Raw genomic sequence first — 16,514 nt, 5'->3', positions numbered from 1 at the left:
CAACTAGTTTTCTAAGTTGTACATTTATAATCATTAGCCAGCAGTAAGTACTTCAAGTTTTTTCTTAATGAATAATCTCTGCTTTCTAAGAATGAACAGATACACAAAATTAAACACTTCTCTGAACTAAAACAGGTAATGTAAAGAAGGAAAGGGAAATATCATCAATCAGTTTGGCTGTAAAGAAACAGCAAAACAGGCTGGAGAGATGGCTCAGTGGTTAAGAGCATTGCCTGCTCTTACAAAGGTCCTGAGTTCAATTCCCAGCAACCACATGGTGGCTCACAACCATCTGTAATGAGGTCTGGTGCCCTCTTCTGGCCTGCAGGCATACACACAGAAAGACTATTGTATACATAATAAATAATAAATAAATATTTAGAAAAAAAAGAAAAGAAACAGCAAAACTAGAGCACAGGAAAGAAGCAGTGAAGGAGGTGACGGGGAAGACCAGCGAAGGGAGGCAAAGCAAGGCTCAAGTCTGACACAGAAATGAGGAGACAGCAGCAGCAGGTGGAGAAGCAAGCATATGTTAATGAGGGAAATCTGTACCCAAGCTTTAATCCCAGCACTCAAAAGGCAGAGGCAGGAGTATCTCTGAGTTTGAAGGACAACTACACAGTAAATTTCCAGGTTAGCCAGGGTATAGTAAGACTCTGTCTCTTTTTAAAAAGAAAATCTGCACAGGGTATCTGCAGACCCACATGCCGCAAATGACAGAAATGGGCATCTCAACGACTTTCTCTGGGAATGATTGTAGCTCACAGGCTGGAGTTAAAATCAGTGGTACCCAGTATGTGCAAGGTTTAGTGTACACATGGGGATGTAGGGTGCTTCAATACAAAACAGAAATCAGAAATACAAGTTTGGATTTGGCAATGAATTTTAATATAACAAATTCGTAATCCATGTAGGAGACAAAACTGGACTTTACTAAATTAAAAACTTCTTCAAATCAGCATGCCGAAGAAGCAGCTGCAGTTCTACTTTTATCACAGCTCTATTTACAACAGTCAGGAAATGGAATCAACCGTTTCCACCAACGAATGACAAAAATGTTGTGTAGACACAATAAAGTAGCTGGCCATAAAAAAGGATGGAACCCTATCATTTGTGACACATGAAAAGAACCCACAGGACATATGTTAAATAAGTCAGAAATTGAATCCAGTGTGATCTCACAAACAGATGAGAGCTACCAGAGCTTGGGAAAGCCAGGAGAGAGCAGGAGAGGGAAAACTTCTAGACCAGAGGTTCCTAATGCTATGACCCCTTTAATACTGTTCTTCATGTTGTGGTTACCCCCAACCATAAAATTTTGTTTCTATTTCATAACTAATTTTTCTATTGTTATGAATCATAATGTAAATATCTGATATGCAGGATTATAAGCAACCCTCAAAGGAGTTGAGACCCAAAAGTTGAGAACTGCTGTTCTAGAATGCACATGGTGAAAGAAAAACCCACCTGATTTTGACATGTACTCCATGCATATGTCCCCACACCACCACCACACACACGAGACAGACAGACAGACAGAGAGATAGCAATAAATGTTTTTAATATATAAACAGAGACAGATAGACAGACAGACAGAGAGATAGCAATAAATGTTTTTAATATATAAACAGAGACAGACAGACAGACAGACAGAGAGCGAGAGAGAGAGAACGAGAGAGAGAGAGAGCAATAAATGTTTTTAATATATAAACAGTAGGGTAGTGAAGCAGTATGATCAGCAGTATGATCAGTAGTGCTGTACACTGTTGGGCAAAATGTGAACTGAACAGTGGGGCATACGGTGTCACAGCTCCTCCAAAAATCCCACTCTGGAAATATGTCCAAAAGAACTGAAAGCAGTGACTCAGGTCACCTGTATACACATGCTCACAGCAGCATGACTGACAGTAGCCAGAGTGCACATAAACCAAATGCCCACAACCACGGGAGAAAATAAGACGTAGTATACACTCACAATGAATTCTCAGTCTTTTTTTTAACAATTATTTCTTTATTATGCTCTGCCTGCATGTATGCCTGCACACCAGAAGATGGCACCAGATCTCATTATAGATGGTTGTGAGTCACCATATGGTTGCTGGGAACTGAACTCAGGACCTCTGGAGAAACAGCCAGTCCCCCTAACAGTGGAGTCATCTCTCCAGGCCCGAGTACTCAGTCTTATTTTTAAAAAAAAGAGTTTGACAAAATACAATGAGAATGCACTTTGAAAATGCCATTTCTAGTGAAGAGCCAATCTCAAAAGGTGGCATTATTACACTTACATGAGGTACCTCAATAGTCAAATGCATAGAAACAGGAAGGAGAATGGCGGTCATCGAGACAGAGAGACCATAAAGAATTACTTTGAATAGGTATGGAATTTCGATTTGGGATGAGGAACACATTTGGAAATAGATAATAGTAATGAATGCACAGCAATGCAAATTTACTCAATGCCACTGACTGGTATACTTAAACATGGTTAAAAGGGGTTGGAGCTGTAGTTCAGCAGTTTAGTGCCTGCCTAGCATGCATGAGGTCCACAGTTCAGTTTCCAGGAACACATACACGCACACACACACACATTGAAATGGGAAATTTTAAGCAATATTTTAACTTAAGAAAAGTGATTATAAAGTTAAGATATAGCTTGGTGATAGAAAATAAGGGTGGTTACAGAGTACAATTTAAATCACCCACCTACTCAAACAGCATATAAGTACTAATCACATAGTTATTTTCAAAGTAAAATATTTAAAAAGCAGGCATACAAACGTTCAGAACACTGAAAAGCAGCACTTCAGAAGCACACCAGCAATCAACTATTGTTCCCCAAATCCTAGGGCTTTCTGTCCTCTACCTCTCTAAAGAAGAACCACAAGCCAGGCGGTGGTGGCACACCCTCTAATCCCAGCACTCAGGAGGCAGAAGCAGGCAGATCTCTGAGTTCCAGGCCAGCCTGGTCTACAGAGAAACACTGTCTCTGGGGGAAAAACATAAATAAAATTTATTAATCCCAGCACTTGGGAGGCAGAGGCAGGTGGATCTCTGTGAGTTCGAGACCAGCCTGGTCTACAAGAGCTAGCTCCAGGACAGGCTCCAAAACCACAGAGAAACCCTGTCTCGAAAAACCAAAAAAAAAAAAAAAAAAATTTAAAGAGAGTGAGGAAATACAGGGCTGGAGGGATGGCTCAGCTGGCAAGAGCACTGGCTGCTCTTGCAGAGGACCTGGGTTTGATTCTCAGCACCTACACTGTGACTCACAACCAGCTGCAACTCCAGTTCCAGGGAATCAGACATCACCTGGTACAGGAGAATTGTCTGTATTCTATCAATCATATTTTAAATAAACGCTGATTGGCCAGGCAGGAAGTATAGGCGGGTCAACCAGACAGGAAGTAGAGTCAGGGCGATGAGAACAGGAGAATTGGGGAAGGAGAAAGCCCATTTCTCCCTGCACAAACCACCGAACAAGCAAGATGTGAGCTGACCGGCTGAGAAAGGTACAGAGCCATGTGGCTAACACAGATAAGAACAATGGGTTAATATAAGTTACAAGAGCTAATAAGTAGCTTGAGCTAATGGACCAATCAGTTTTATAACTTATGGAGATCTCTGTGTGATTTTCATTGGGATTTGCCGGCTGTGGGAACCGGGCAGGACAGAAATCCCCACAACCAGCCCTCATGTTACAATCACCTTTTGGCCTCTATAGACACATAAACACATGCAGGCACAACACACACACAAATAAAATTTTTTTAAAAAAATAATTTATTTAACTTTATTTTATGTGCATTGGTATGAAGGTATCAGATCCCTTGGAACTGGAGTTACAGACAGTTGTGAGCTGCCATGTGGGTGCTGGGATTTGAACCTGGGTCTTCTGGAAGAACAGCCAGTGCTCTTAACTGCTGAGCCATTTCTCCAGCCCCTAAAATTTTAATTAAAAAAAAATTTTAAGAAAATCCTGGACTGGAGAGATAGCTCAGCTGCTGTTCCATGCTAGCATGTGAACCTGAGTTGGTCCTACAGAAACCATATAAAAAAAACCACACACAATGGCACAAACCTGTAGCACTGAGGAGGTACATGCAGAAGGATCCCTGGGAGTCACACACAAACTCTTTGTCACAAAAGTAAGGTAAAGAACTATGAAGACATTTGAGTCAACCTCTTGCCTCCACGTGTATGGGCAACATACATGTTCACAAAAAAACAAAAAGAATTACTCCAAAGATCTTAATTTTTACTCAAACTTAATTTTTTAAAAAGTACATTAAAACCTAAACAAGGTACCACCATTCAGCTAGCCCTGGAGGTGTAAAGACAGGAGAGATGGCCCCACTCTTTGCTGGTGGTGCAAGAGAACAGGCCCCATGTACTGATATTTTGCTTGGAACACCTCTAATTCCAGCATTAGGGAGACAGAGGCAATGGAACTCTGAGTTCAAGGCCACCCAGGGCTACATAAGATTGAATCATCTAAAAGAGAAACAGCCGTGTGGCAGTACAAAGACATTTAAGATGTAAGAGCTAGCTAGAAATACGCCTGAGCCATCATCCAAACAATGCTGTTATTGATATATATTCTGTGTAATTATTGGGGTCTGGGAAGCCGGGAAAGGAAAGCACAGTCTCTGTCCACAGCATTCACTCTGAGGATTCTTAGAGACAGGATTGCCCCTTCAGTCTGAGCACTGGTGGAGGTAAGAACTCTCTAGTGGCTAGCTGCTCTGCTTCTCTGACCTTTTATATCGGACTCCAGGTTTTGTTATTAAGACCAATTAGAATTTGTGTTACAGCCCCACTCCTCACCAGCTGCAGCACTCAGGAGAGGGGGCTCTGGTAGAATGAGCATGGGAGAGCTGGCCCTGCCCCTCTCCATAGCAGTGAGAGAGAGCTGGCCCTGCCCCTCTCCATAGCAGTGAGGGAGAGCTGGTCCTGACAGCATGAGCTCAGGTGAGCCGGTCCTGCCCCTTGACAGCTATCACAGACCAGAGAGATGGCCCCGCCCTTCACCTGGGCAAAGTGGGAGAGTAGGGCCCTGTCGCAGGAGCACAGGCAGGCTGACCAATTTAGTTACCACCCAATCCCAGATCCAGGGCTTTGAGTTGGCCCACCCCAAAGCTGCAGGGTCCCCATGACAGAGGACAGCAGCAGGATGTCTGAGAGGAGCCCCCTGAGTTCAGAATTGATGCTGTAGAAGCCTGAGGCCTCAAACCAGACCAATAATTCACTGCAATGAGCACCTGCAAGTAAAACTGGGCAAAAGTTTGGTAGACAGGGTGACACATCACAACTTCCATGGCAAGATACTCTTTTTGTTTTTTTTTTTTATTTTATTTTCATTTTTAGTGTTTGTTTTTTGTTTTCTTTTCAGGAGAGACTGAAAGAGCAGAGGCTGAATACAGAGGGACGGGGAGATGAGAGGCATTGGGGATGCATCATATAAAATTCACAAAGAATCAATAAAAAGTTAAAAGAAAAGTATCACCATTCACCAACTATCAGAGATCAAGCTATCAAAACAAAACTAAGCACAGGGGTGACCAGCAAAGTGCCTGTACACACTGGAACCAGGTCAATACCAACCAGCCAGGGTAACATTCGTGAAGCATTCCATACTTTTTAAAGAGATTATTTTTAGTGTCTTTTCTTTTCTTTTCTTTTCTTTTCTTTTCTTTTCTTTTCTTTTGAGACAGGGTTTCTCTGTAGCTTTGGAGCCTGTCCTGGAACTCACTCTGTAGAGCAGGCTGGCCTCTAGTTCACAGATATCCAACACTGGAACCAGGTCAATACCAACCAGCCAGGGTAACATTCGTGAAGCATTCCACACTTTTTAAAGAGATTATTTTTAGTTTTTTTCTTTTCTTTCTTTTGAGTCAGGGTTTCTCTGTAGCTTTGAAGCCTGTCCTGGAACTCACTCTGTAGAGTAGGCTTCCAAGTGCTGGGATTAAAGGTCAGTGCCACCACTGTCCAAAATATTATTTTTTAAAAGGAAACAAAAGAAAAACAAACAGCAACAACCAAAACCAAGCACCACATGTTCACAATAAAACACTCTGGCAAAGGAAGAGCAGTAAACACAACTGAAGAGCAGCTTCTGGGAAGGCATGCTTCCTAGAGCCCACTCTCTGGGTCATAAGGCAAGTCCCAAAATATGAACGACAGAATCATGCTCAGAATAAAGTTATAAAGTTACAAAACCAAAGAACCCTAAATGAGGGCTGGAATGTAATTTGGAGGCAGAGTACATGAGTAACAGACTCTTGGTTAGATCCTCAACACCACTGAAAAAGTAAAATTGTTGCTATTTAGATAATACACTTTGAAGTAACTCAGATAGGGAAGAAATCAGACAGAAACCTGAACTGAACTCAAGGATACAGGAAGGGAAATAGTACCAACATTTACAGTATTTACTATTATTTCAAAGAAAACAATTTTTAAATCTCTACTAAATGGCGCTCTGAGAAACTAACAAAAATCTAATAAAATACAAAATTAACAGAAGTATATGATAAAAAGCAGAGCAAAATTCAGTTAATAGGAAACAGGAAAATGTTAGAAGAAATCAGTAGAACCAGATCTGGTTCTTGTAGACCAATAAACTGGTATCTTGTGATCACACTCTTCAAGAGCAGAAGACACAGTGCCAAAAAAAATTTTTTTAGGAATATTTACAGGTCCTAAGACAGAGAGGAAAATTTACCAATTTGATAAATGAATAAAACAAAAATTTTAAAAGACAAAAATTACCAGAATTTGCTCAAAAAGAGATACTTAAATAGTTTATGCAACAAATTGAGTAATTATTTAAAAACTAGCCACAGGCTGTCAAGATTCAGTTGGTAAAGTGCTTGCCCCACAAGCATACAATGTGACCTGAGTTAAATTCCCAGAACCTATGTAGAAACCGAGACAGCAGACCAGTCAGCCTATTGATCTATGAGCTCCAGTCCAGAGAATTTAGCCTCAAAACAAACAAAAAAGTGGGATCTCTGGCCTCCACATACATACATACACATGCACACACACAACATATACAAAGTAAATATTAAAAATTATTCACAAAAAGAACTCCTGGCTGGGCCGGGCAGTAGTGGCGCACGCCTTTAATCCCAGCACTCGGGTGGCAAAGGTAGGCAGATCTTTGTGAATTTGAGGCCAGCGTGGTCTACAAGAGCTAGTTCCAGGACAGGCTCCAAAAGCAGAGAAACCCGGCCTCAAAAAAAAAAAAAAAACAAAAAAAAAAAAAAAAAAAAAAACCAAAAAACTCCTGGCTGAAATGGTTCTGCTAGTCAATTTTACTCAAAATTAAGGGAAAACTCACATTTCTACAAAAACCTCCATAAAAGATCAATGTGAAAAGAATCCAACTCATTCTATAAAGTTGGCATTACAGTTATAGCAACATAAACAAAATGCTGACAGAGGAAAAAATGCTACTAACCAGTATCATTTAAGATTATAAATACAAAAAAATTGCTAATCCAATTGTAACAAAATGGATCCCTCTAACCCTCCACCATCTCATGTAGCCCAAACTAGCTGTGAACTGCCTATGCCTATTGACCCCAAGTCTTAATCTTCCTGACTCCAACTCCCAAGTTCTGGGATTCAGGCATGCACCATCACGCTTACCTTCCAACAATATTTTCAAACTATAATGTATCAAGTCCAAAGTTAATCATTTAAAAACCAATCAATTCGGGCTGGAGAAAGAAGTTGACAGCTCTGCACCAGCTATTCTTTCAGAGAACCCAGGTTTAGCTAACTCCCAGCACTTAATTGGTGGCTAACAATTTAACTCCATTTTTAGGGGATCCCAAAGCCTTCTCGTGGTCTCCTCACTTGGCACACAAATGTATCCAGCAAGCAAACACCCATACACATTTAATAAAATAATTTAAAAATTTAAAATCCATTTATTTAATTAAAAATTCAATTAAAAAATAAGCCAGGACTGGAGATAGTTCAGCAGTTAAGAGTACTTACTGCTCTGAAAGAGGTCACAAGTTCAGTACCCACCACCCATGCCAGACAGCTCACAACACTTCAGTTCCTCGAAATCCAATGCACAGGCCTTCACAAGTGCCTACACTCAGCGCCACAAAATTAAACCCAACGCACAGGCCTCCACAGGTGCCTACACTCAGCGTGCACATACAGAGACACAAAATTAAAAATTAATCTTTAAAAAAAAAAGAGACAAAGACCTTAACAGGTACTTCACCAAAGATGATATAAAGATACCATAAAAACATAAGAAAAGAGATTGGTGGTTGAGACCTGGTGACATATTTTATCCCAGCACTTGAGAGGCAAAAGCAGACAATCTCCGAGTTCAAGGCCACCCTGGTCTACAGAGCGGGTTCCAAGACAGCAAGCACTACAGAAAGAAACCTTGGGGGGTGGTCATCAAAATATCCATACATATGGCATCAAGGAAATGCACGTTAAAATAATAATGAGATGTTACCGCATACTTATTAGAAGGGCAATGTCCAGAATATTGACAACACCAAGTACCAGCCAGAATGGAGTTCCAAGTATTCCTTCATTGTTGGTGGGAATGTGAAATGGTACAGCTACTACTGAAAACACACTGGAGTTTCTTTCAAAATTAAACATATATACTTTTAGCACATGTTGTAGCAATTGTGCCCCTAGGTTTTTGTTTTGTTGATTATTTTGTTGGTGTTTTCGTTTTCAGAGACAAGGTTTCTCTGTGTAGCCTTGGCTGTCCTAGAACTTACTTTGTAGACCAGGGTGGCCTCAAATTTGGAGATCCACCTGCCTCTGCCTCCCGGAGTGCTGGGATTAAAGGAGTGAGTCACCACTGCCCTGCTAACTCCTAGATTTTTACCTATATATCCATAGTTTGGCATTTTCAACAAACAATAAATTTCAACATTCATATAGCTCTCATATACCATATATTTCATGGAAAACATAATGGATCACAGATTTTTTAAAAGCTTATAACTAGGAAGACATAAGTGAATATTGGTTTGGCAAATGTTTATTTATTTTTTTCACACTGGTTCTCACCACATAGCCCAGCTGGCCTCAAACTCAACATCCTTGGCCTCTTAATTACTGAATTATAGTCATGCACAATCACAGTCAGCTTGACACCAAAAAAAAAAAAAAAAAAGAGCAAAAATTCAAACTAGATTTTATCAAAATTAAAAATCTTTTTCTAGAGCTCCTCTAAAGTTTTCTCAGCATGTGGCAACAAAGGCAGGAGTTGGAGGGATGCTAACTGCCCTCAAAACTAGCCATGTCCATTGTCTCATATGAAGTACTAGGCTTATCGTGTCATCCCTTGTAGCATCAGGCTGCTAAGCTACAGGATGCTCCACGGACTGACTATTGCTCCCATAGCCAGACTTCACAAAAACAGAAATGAAGACTCCCCTCTCCTTATTTTACCTTAAAACTCACCTGTGTTTGGCTTCTATTTTACCAACTTAAGAAGTCAGAATTCCTAATGGCAAAATGCCTCCACCAAGAAACAGCTGGTTTGACTATAGTGGCTGGAGAGATTTCCAACTGGACATTAAAAAAAAAAGAAAGATACCACTGAAAAATTGAATAGGCAAACTAGAGATGTCTGAAAACATACTTCAACAAAGAACTCTTCTTGTAGAAAATACAGTTTACTAACTTGTAAAAAACAATGAGAAAACAATTCAACATAATCCCAGCATTCAGGAGGCAGAGGCAGACAGATCTCTGTACATTCAGAGCCAGAATACAACGCCCACATTCCCAAAAGGTGGGGTGGGTAGCTTTGGATCATTCAAGGGATTACGGGTATTTGTCATTGTTTGGGGACTGGTTACAAGCTGTTATTGGTAATGGTCAGGAAAAACCTAAAAAAGGAGATTATATTCAGGGTTCTTGTTCTGAACAGAAAAAGGGGGGATATAGAGATAAGATAAAAAGGTATACCATTGATTCTACTTTTATAAAGCAACTACTAGTTTTAAATATTTTATATTGGATTGCAGTTTTGTATATTGTATACAAATTTTGTATACTGATACAAGTTTGAGATTTTGTTAAAACATACTGTACATATGTTTCAAATCTTGTTCAATATACAGTTCATATAACAATGTAATGCAAGTTTCTAGTTCTTGAAAGTTATTATCAATTGTTTAGGATAATTAAAAATGCAGGTTAGTAATTAGTCATCTATTACAATTAAACTTATAGTCATATTAGGCATGTTTTCAAAATCAAACAGATATACTTTAGATAGACAGGTCAACGTCAAACACTTCAGAGATTGGAAGAATATGGCATTTGAGATGTTTTAGTAACATATGTTCATTTATTTATTTATTTTGGTTTTTCGAGACAGGGTTTCTCTGTAGCTTTGGAACCTGTCATGGAACTAGCTCTTGTAGACCACACTGGCCTCAAACTCACAGAGATCCGCCTGCCTCTGCTTCCCGAGTGCTGGGATTAAAGGTGAATGCCACTACCACCCAGCCATAGGTTCCTTTTATATATTACACTGAGACATATTTGCTCTTGGCAGCACAAATCTACATCGGAGACAATGATGGGCATTGAAGAAACACTGAGCAAGGAAGTGCTCTTGCCTCGATTGCTGATGGTATGCTGTCCAAATTAGACAAGCAGGACACAAAAGAAAGTGACTAACAAACATTGCCAAGACAAGGCGGGACCGTCCTTCAAAAATCCTGCTTCACAGAAGTCTGTCCAATATTCTAGGCCTGTAAGCCAAAGACAGAAGCCCCAACGTTGCAAAGGGACCTTGGGTGACTGCCCAGGCAGCCCGCTGTTAGTCATTTCTCACATTTTTTTGGAAGTTGCTTGCTTGCACTTCCTGATTACTCAGTTAATATTATTTCCTTCTCAGGTCTCTGAGGGAGCTGAAGACTAGATAGTTAATAGCTTCCCTTGTTTACTAGACTCAGAAAAGAAACTCACTAAAGAAGTGTAAAGTGTATAAGGTTGAGAGACATCAGGAGATAGTTTTGGATAGTAATGCAAGTTATGATAGAAAGTAAATTAGGTACAAGACTTTGGACTCACCAAGATAGAATAACGGAGTATTTTCTCTGAATTCGTCAAATGCAAATAGACTAGACCTTGTTGATGCATTTATTGCCTGTATATAGCTATTGTACTTATTGTATATTTTTCTTATATTAGTTATAGCCTTTTTAACTTTAGACAGAAAATAAGGGAAATGTAATGACATTTTGTTTGTAATCTAAGAAAGCTTGCCTGAAGATCAGAGTTCAAAGCTAAGCCACTAGTAAACCCAGGACAGGCAATGGTGGCACACACCTTTAATTCAGGCACTTGAGAGACGAGAGGCACGCAGATCTCTGTGAGTTCAAGGCCACCCTGGGCTACACAAGATTGAATCTATCTCAAAGAGAAACAGAGCTCACACAAAGGTGATCCCAATCACTCGCCTTTAATCCCAGCACTAAAGAAGGAAACTAAAGAGGTGGAGACAGGAGTGATATGCCTAGGCAGAGAGAGGAGGAATATAAGGTGTGGGGAGACAGGAGCTCAGATGCAGTATGAAGATTCAGTATGAGCACGCAGTCTGAGGATTTGTAGACAGGATTGTGCCTTCAGTATGAGTATTGGTAGCGGTAAGAACTCTCCAGTGGTTGGCTGCTCTGCTTGCTTCTCTGATCTTTCAGCTTGGTCCCTGATAGCTGATTCTACGTGTTATCAGACCAATCTGAATGTGTGTTACAATTCAGGAACTGGTGGGGGGCTGAGGGGTGGTAATCTCCAGTTACAAAATGTATTTCTTATTTTAGAAGATTTTAAGATTTATAGAACTCAGTCAGGTGATGGTGGTGTACGCCTTTAATTCCAGCACTCAAGAGGTAGTGGCAAGCAAATCTCCGTGAGTTCGAGGCTGGCCTGGAGCTAGTTCCAGGACAGGCTCCAAAGCTACAGAGAAACCCTGTCTAGAAAAAGGGGGGAAAAACCCACCACCAACAACAAATTTATAGTAGAAGCAGCAGCAGCAGCAGCAGCAGCAGGGTAATGGTGGCTGCCGTGACACAGGCCTTTAACCCCAACACTTAGGAAGCAGAAGCAGGCAGATCTCTGTGAGTTTGAGACAAGCCTGGTCTACAAATTGAGTTCCAGGACAGCTAGGGTTACATAGAGAAACTCTGTCTCAAAAAAAAAAAAAAAAAACCACACCCAAGATTTATAATATTTAGGGCTAGTATACAGCTTAGATAGAGTAGCTGCACAGCATACAAGAGACCCTGAGTTCCACTCCCAGCACAGCATTAAACTGTATGTGGTGGCAAATACCTATAAACCCAGCAATTAGGAGGCGAGGCAAGAGTATTTTAAATTCAAGGTCACATTCAATTACATATTAAGTTCAAGGTAAGTCTGGGCTACATAAGACCTTATTTCAACAAAAAGGAAAAAAGAATTCTACAAAAATAGTTCAGAAAGGTTCCCATGTGCCTGAGATCCAATTTGTCTCATTAAATGTTACACCTGGCACACTTTTCTTAGTCTATAAATCAAAATCACCTTATGCATAACAATGTCCATACTTCATTCAAGTTTTCTCATCTAGGATCCCATCTAAACAGACATTCCATAATCAGATCCTGGAGTGAGACTAATGCCCCAAAATCTACACTTCAAAATCAACACACTGCCAAGGGCTGCTGTTGCAATAATCTGCAAACATACTTAGAACAGCATATCAAGGATTCAGACTAGGGACTGGAAAGATGGCTCTGAGCACTGGCTGCTCCTCCAGAGGACCTAGGTTCAATTCCCGGCACCCACATGGTGTTCACATCCAGTTCCAGTGGATCCAACAGCTTTGCACAGACATACATGCAGGCAAAACACCAATGTGCGTAAAATAAAAATAAATAAAATTTTAAAATAAATAAAGATTTCAGACTAACTAACAATATATAGGATAACACGATAGCCACTATTAATATGTGACTACTGAAAATTTGAAACACAGGAAGGAAAAACTGTATGCTCTAAGTATAAGCTACACAATCTATCAAAATTTTAATAAAAAAATGAGAATAATTTTCATATTAATTATATATTTTAATATACTAGATTAAATAGATTTATGCTATGTAGTTTGCTCACTTGGTTTTTTTTGTAACATGAGCACTAGAAGTTAAAATCACAGGGTAGCTGGCAGTGCATTTCTATCTACACACAACAGCACACATATGACCTGGGGACTTATTAGAAGAATGATTCCCCTGTACTTTAGGGTACGAGAGGCCCTAGGTTGTCAACAGAGGTGAGGAGCTCCAAGATGAAGCATCAGCATTTTGGGGCCCAGGTCAAATCACCTACAAACTGGAACCAAAGGACTTTCACTGGGTCTATGAAAGCAACAAGGCAATGGCTCAATCACATGGCTCTGGCACAAGTAGACCAGCTAACAAAAAAGAAGTAAAATTACAAAAATGGTAGCCAGAGGACCTAGGTATTTGGGTTTTCAACTGAAGGTGACTTGAAGTACAATGAATTCCTGTGTTACAAAGATTCATTTCCACATCTGACTTCTTCTACAGAATAGAACATATTTGTAACATATTTATTAGGTTATTGGTTTTATAAGAAAGCGCTCACCTAACATGCCAAAGCCCTGGGTTTGATTTCCAGCAGCACATACCCCTAAGTAAAATTACAACTGTTAAATTCAAAGTGTGTTAAAAGCTTATTTTCACTTTTCTCTCTCATTGTTTATTAAAAACTACAATGTCCATTTTCTCAGATAAATAATACTGCTACTATCTAGTGACTTTCTAGATCACTATCTCACTTTAGCCAATTTAAAATTATTATTCTTAGATGGGCATGGTGGGGGCACACCTTTAATCCCAGTTCCTGGGGGAGGGAGATCTCTGTCAACTCAAGGCCAGCCTGGTCTACAAAATGAGTTTTAAGCCAGCCAGGGCTACAAAGTGAGGCCCTATCTCAAAACAAAACAAACAAATAATAAAATTATTGCCCTTAATCCCAATAATGTCATTTGCACTTTTAGGACTAAATTAGCAAAGCTTATGTTTCATATCAGTCCATTTTTTAAAAGCACTGGACATTTTCCTATTTAAAAAAGTCAAATGATGAGAAACCCTGTCTCAAAAAAAAAAAAAAAAAACAAAACAAAAGTCAAATGATACAATGAATAAGCTGTTCTGTGGTATTTACATATTTCATTTGTGTCTCAAAACTGGAGTAGAATATTCAAAAACTAAAAGACTGATAATTATATAAGCACAACTAATATACACAAGTGGCGTCATATCATGACTCAATGCAATCTCCAACCCCATGGTTGATAAAGAACAGGAGATTGTCAATAAATACTAAGAACTACACACACACACACACACTTTATTTCCTGGACAAAAATCACCTCAGAAAGGTGGAAAGTTATGTGCACCCTACTGGCCTAACTCTTCGATGGCATGGCTAAATCATACCTTCACGAACTAGTCTGGTTTTAGGTTCCAAAAACTGTTCTGACAGGCTTACAACGCAATTTTCAAATAGAAAACAGTGCACCTGTAGCCAGACTCAGAGCAGTGGAGAAACGGAAAGATGATCCATTCTACCTTACACCCTCTTAGAGATCAGGTAGGCACAACCGGACGTGAGCAAATAAACACCTCCAGGCCACCATTTCTCAGCTTTAAGTACAAAAGAAGCAGGGCTACAGGCTAGACACTTTGAACGATTTCTCACTGCAACATTCGGAGTCTTCGAAGGTCTCACCTCTTTAAAGTCGGACAGCAGAATCTGAACCAGAAGCCGGGTGACTCCTTCCTCCAATGTACCTCCCTTTAGGAATGTGTGCCTAAATGGTCAATAAAATCTACTTCCGCGTGTCAACATGAACCATACACGGCCAACCTTGTAACCAGTGTTAAAAACCCTTACCCGTGGCTCTACACTTGGAATGGCATTCCAACTTTTAAAAAATGGTATACTAGAAACATTTGGCTTTTGCCTTTGCAAGGCATTTTAAATTGCTGCTGCAGGCAAAAAGATTAAAAAAAAAAGAAAGAAAGAAAGAAAACATCACCCGCCTCTGAAACTGAAGGGCGTGCCTTTCTCCCTAATGACCACCTTGTGGCCATTCTGTCTGCGAGGGTCTGCAGTAACTTAAGACACCAACGTGTCAAGGGCAGCCTTTCCGGAAAGACAAAACAAGCGCCCGGGACGGGAGGCAGGCAGCGCGCTGGCAGCGAAGTCTGTTGTTTCTCTCTGAATCGAGGGCTCGGGAGAGATTTCTCGGAGCAGAACCGGGGGCAGCAGACGCGCTCCTCCGGGCCGGGGAGAGCGCGCCGTTCGCGTCCACGGTCCCGGCCGCGGCCCAGGTGGCAGGTGTGTCCGCCGGCAGTACCCGCGGGGGGCGGGCCGGCTCTCCCGCCCTCCCGAGGGCCCGCTGCCCGCAGGCAGGAAGCCCGGGAGCCCAGGCTGAGACCCGGGTCATGTAAACCTGCTCGCCCCGTGGGCCAGGCGGCCGCCGCCCTCCCCGGCGCAGCCCTCAGCAGGCATAGCCCGCGCCCCCGAGCGCCTTTGTGCGTTCCGCGGGAACCCGCGCCCGGCCTTCTTACCAAGGGTCGGAGACCTAGCGACGGGCAGCTCCCTCCTCCGCCGGCGCCGTGGCCGAGCGACGGAGAGCCCGCCTGAAGCGCTCACTCGGCGGCCGCCACCGCCGGGCGTCCCCGCAGGCTGGTCTCCGAGGGAGGGTAAGTTCCAGGGCACGTCGGAGCGCGCCGGCGCGGGGGCGGGGCGGGGCGGTGCTAAGGGGCGGGCGGGGCGTCGTGCCACGTGATGAAAGAGGCGGGGGCGGTCTCCGGTGTGGGCGGGGAGAGTGGATCACGTGATGATGGAGGGCGTGGCGAGTTCCCTGAGGGGCGGGGCGGAGGCTGCACGTGATGGAAGGGGGCGTGGTGGCTGGTGTCGATGGGCGTGGTGGCGCTGGTCACGTGGCATGGGGCGGGGCGTTGGCGCTGTGAAGCGCGGGCGACTCACGTGACGGCAGGAGTGGGCGGGACGCCAGGCTCAGGGCAGCAAAGGGTGCGCGGGGAGAGGTGGCCGCGGAGTTCCAGATGGGCGGGGTGCCCAGATGTTGGTTCGGCAGCCTCCGGCGTGCGGAGGAATTAGGGAGGGCGCGAAAGCCGGCGGCCGAGTAGGTGTCAACACTTTGTAAACATCTAGTGGGAAGTGTTGGGAAAACGCTAGTGGGAATACGGGGGAACGGCGGCAGGGAGTCTGCCGTCTGGGGCTTAATGGCGCGCTAGGTCACGGGTCCACAGGCTGGCAACCCCAGGGAATGGGGAATGCGCGGCACTTATATTGGCACTAAATGAAACTCTGGTGATCTTGAGCTACTGGATCTACGCGGAGCTAGTGGTGGCCTGAGCCTATCTCAGAGTGCTGGTGAGCAGTACTCAGGTGACTGCTCTTTGAAT

At 42.3% G+C, this 16,514-nt stretch overlaps 1 protein-coding gene across 4 annotated transcripts in view; it reads right to left on the bottom strand.

Annotated features, from left to right (window-relative positions):
- Arhgap12 (Rho GTPase activating protein 12) overlaps positions 1 to 15,806 on the bottom strand; it is a 102,294-nt gene extending 86,488 nt beyond the window's left edge. For all 4 annotated transcript variants that reach the window (XM_057787411.1, XM_057787410.1, XM_057787412.1 and 1 more), the window contains exon 1: positions 15,654 to 15,806. The gene's annotated coding sequence lies outside the window, so the exon portion shown is untranslated. The remainder of the gene's footprint in view (positions 1 to 15,653) is intronic.
- Positions 15,807 to 16,514: the final 708 nt, after the last annotated feature.

Source organism: Chionomys nivalis, chromosome 13 (assembly GCF_950005125.1).
Source record: "Chionomys nivalis chromosome 13, mChiNiv1.1, whole genome shotgun sequence".
Taxonomy (NCBI): Eukaryota; Metazoa; Chordata; class Mammalia; order Rodentia; family Cricetidae; genus Chionomys; species Chionomys nivalis.
The sequence above is the reverse complement of the archived record's forward strand: the minus strand, read 5'-3'. Positions and strand labels throughout refer to the sequence as shown.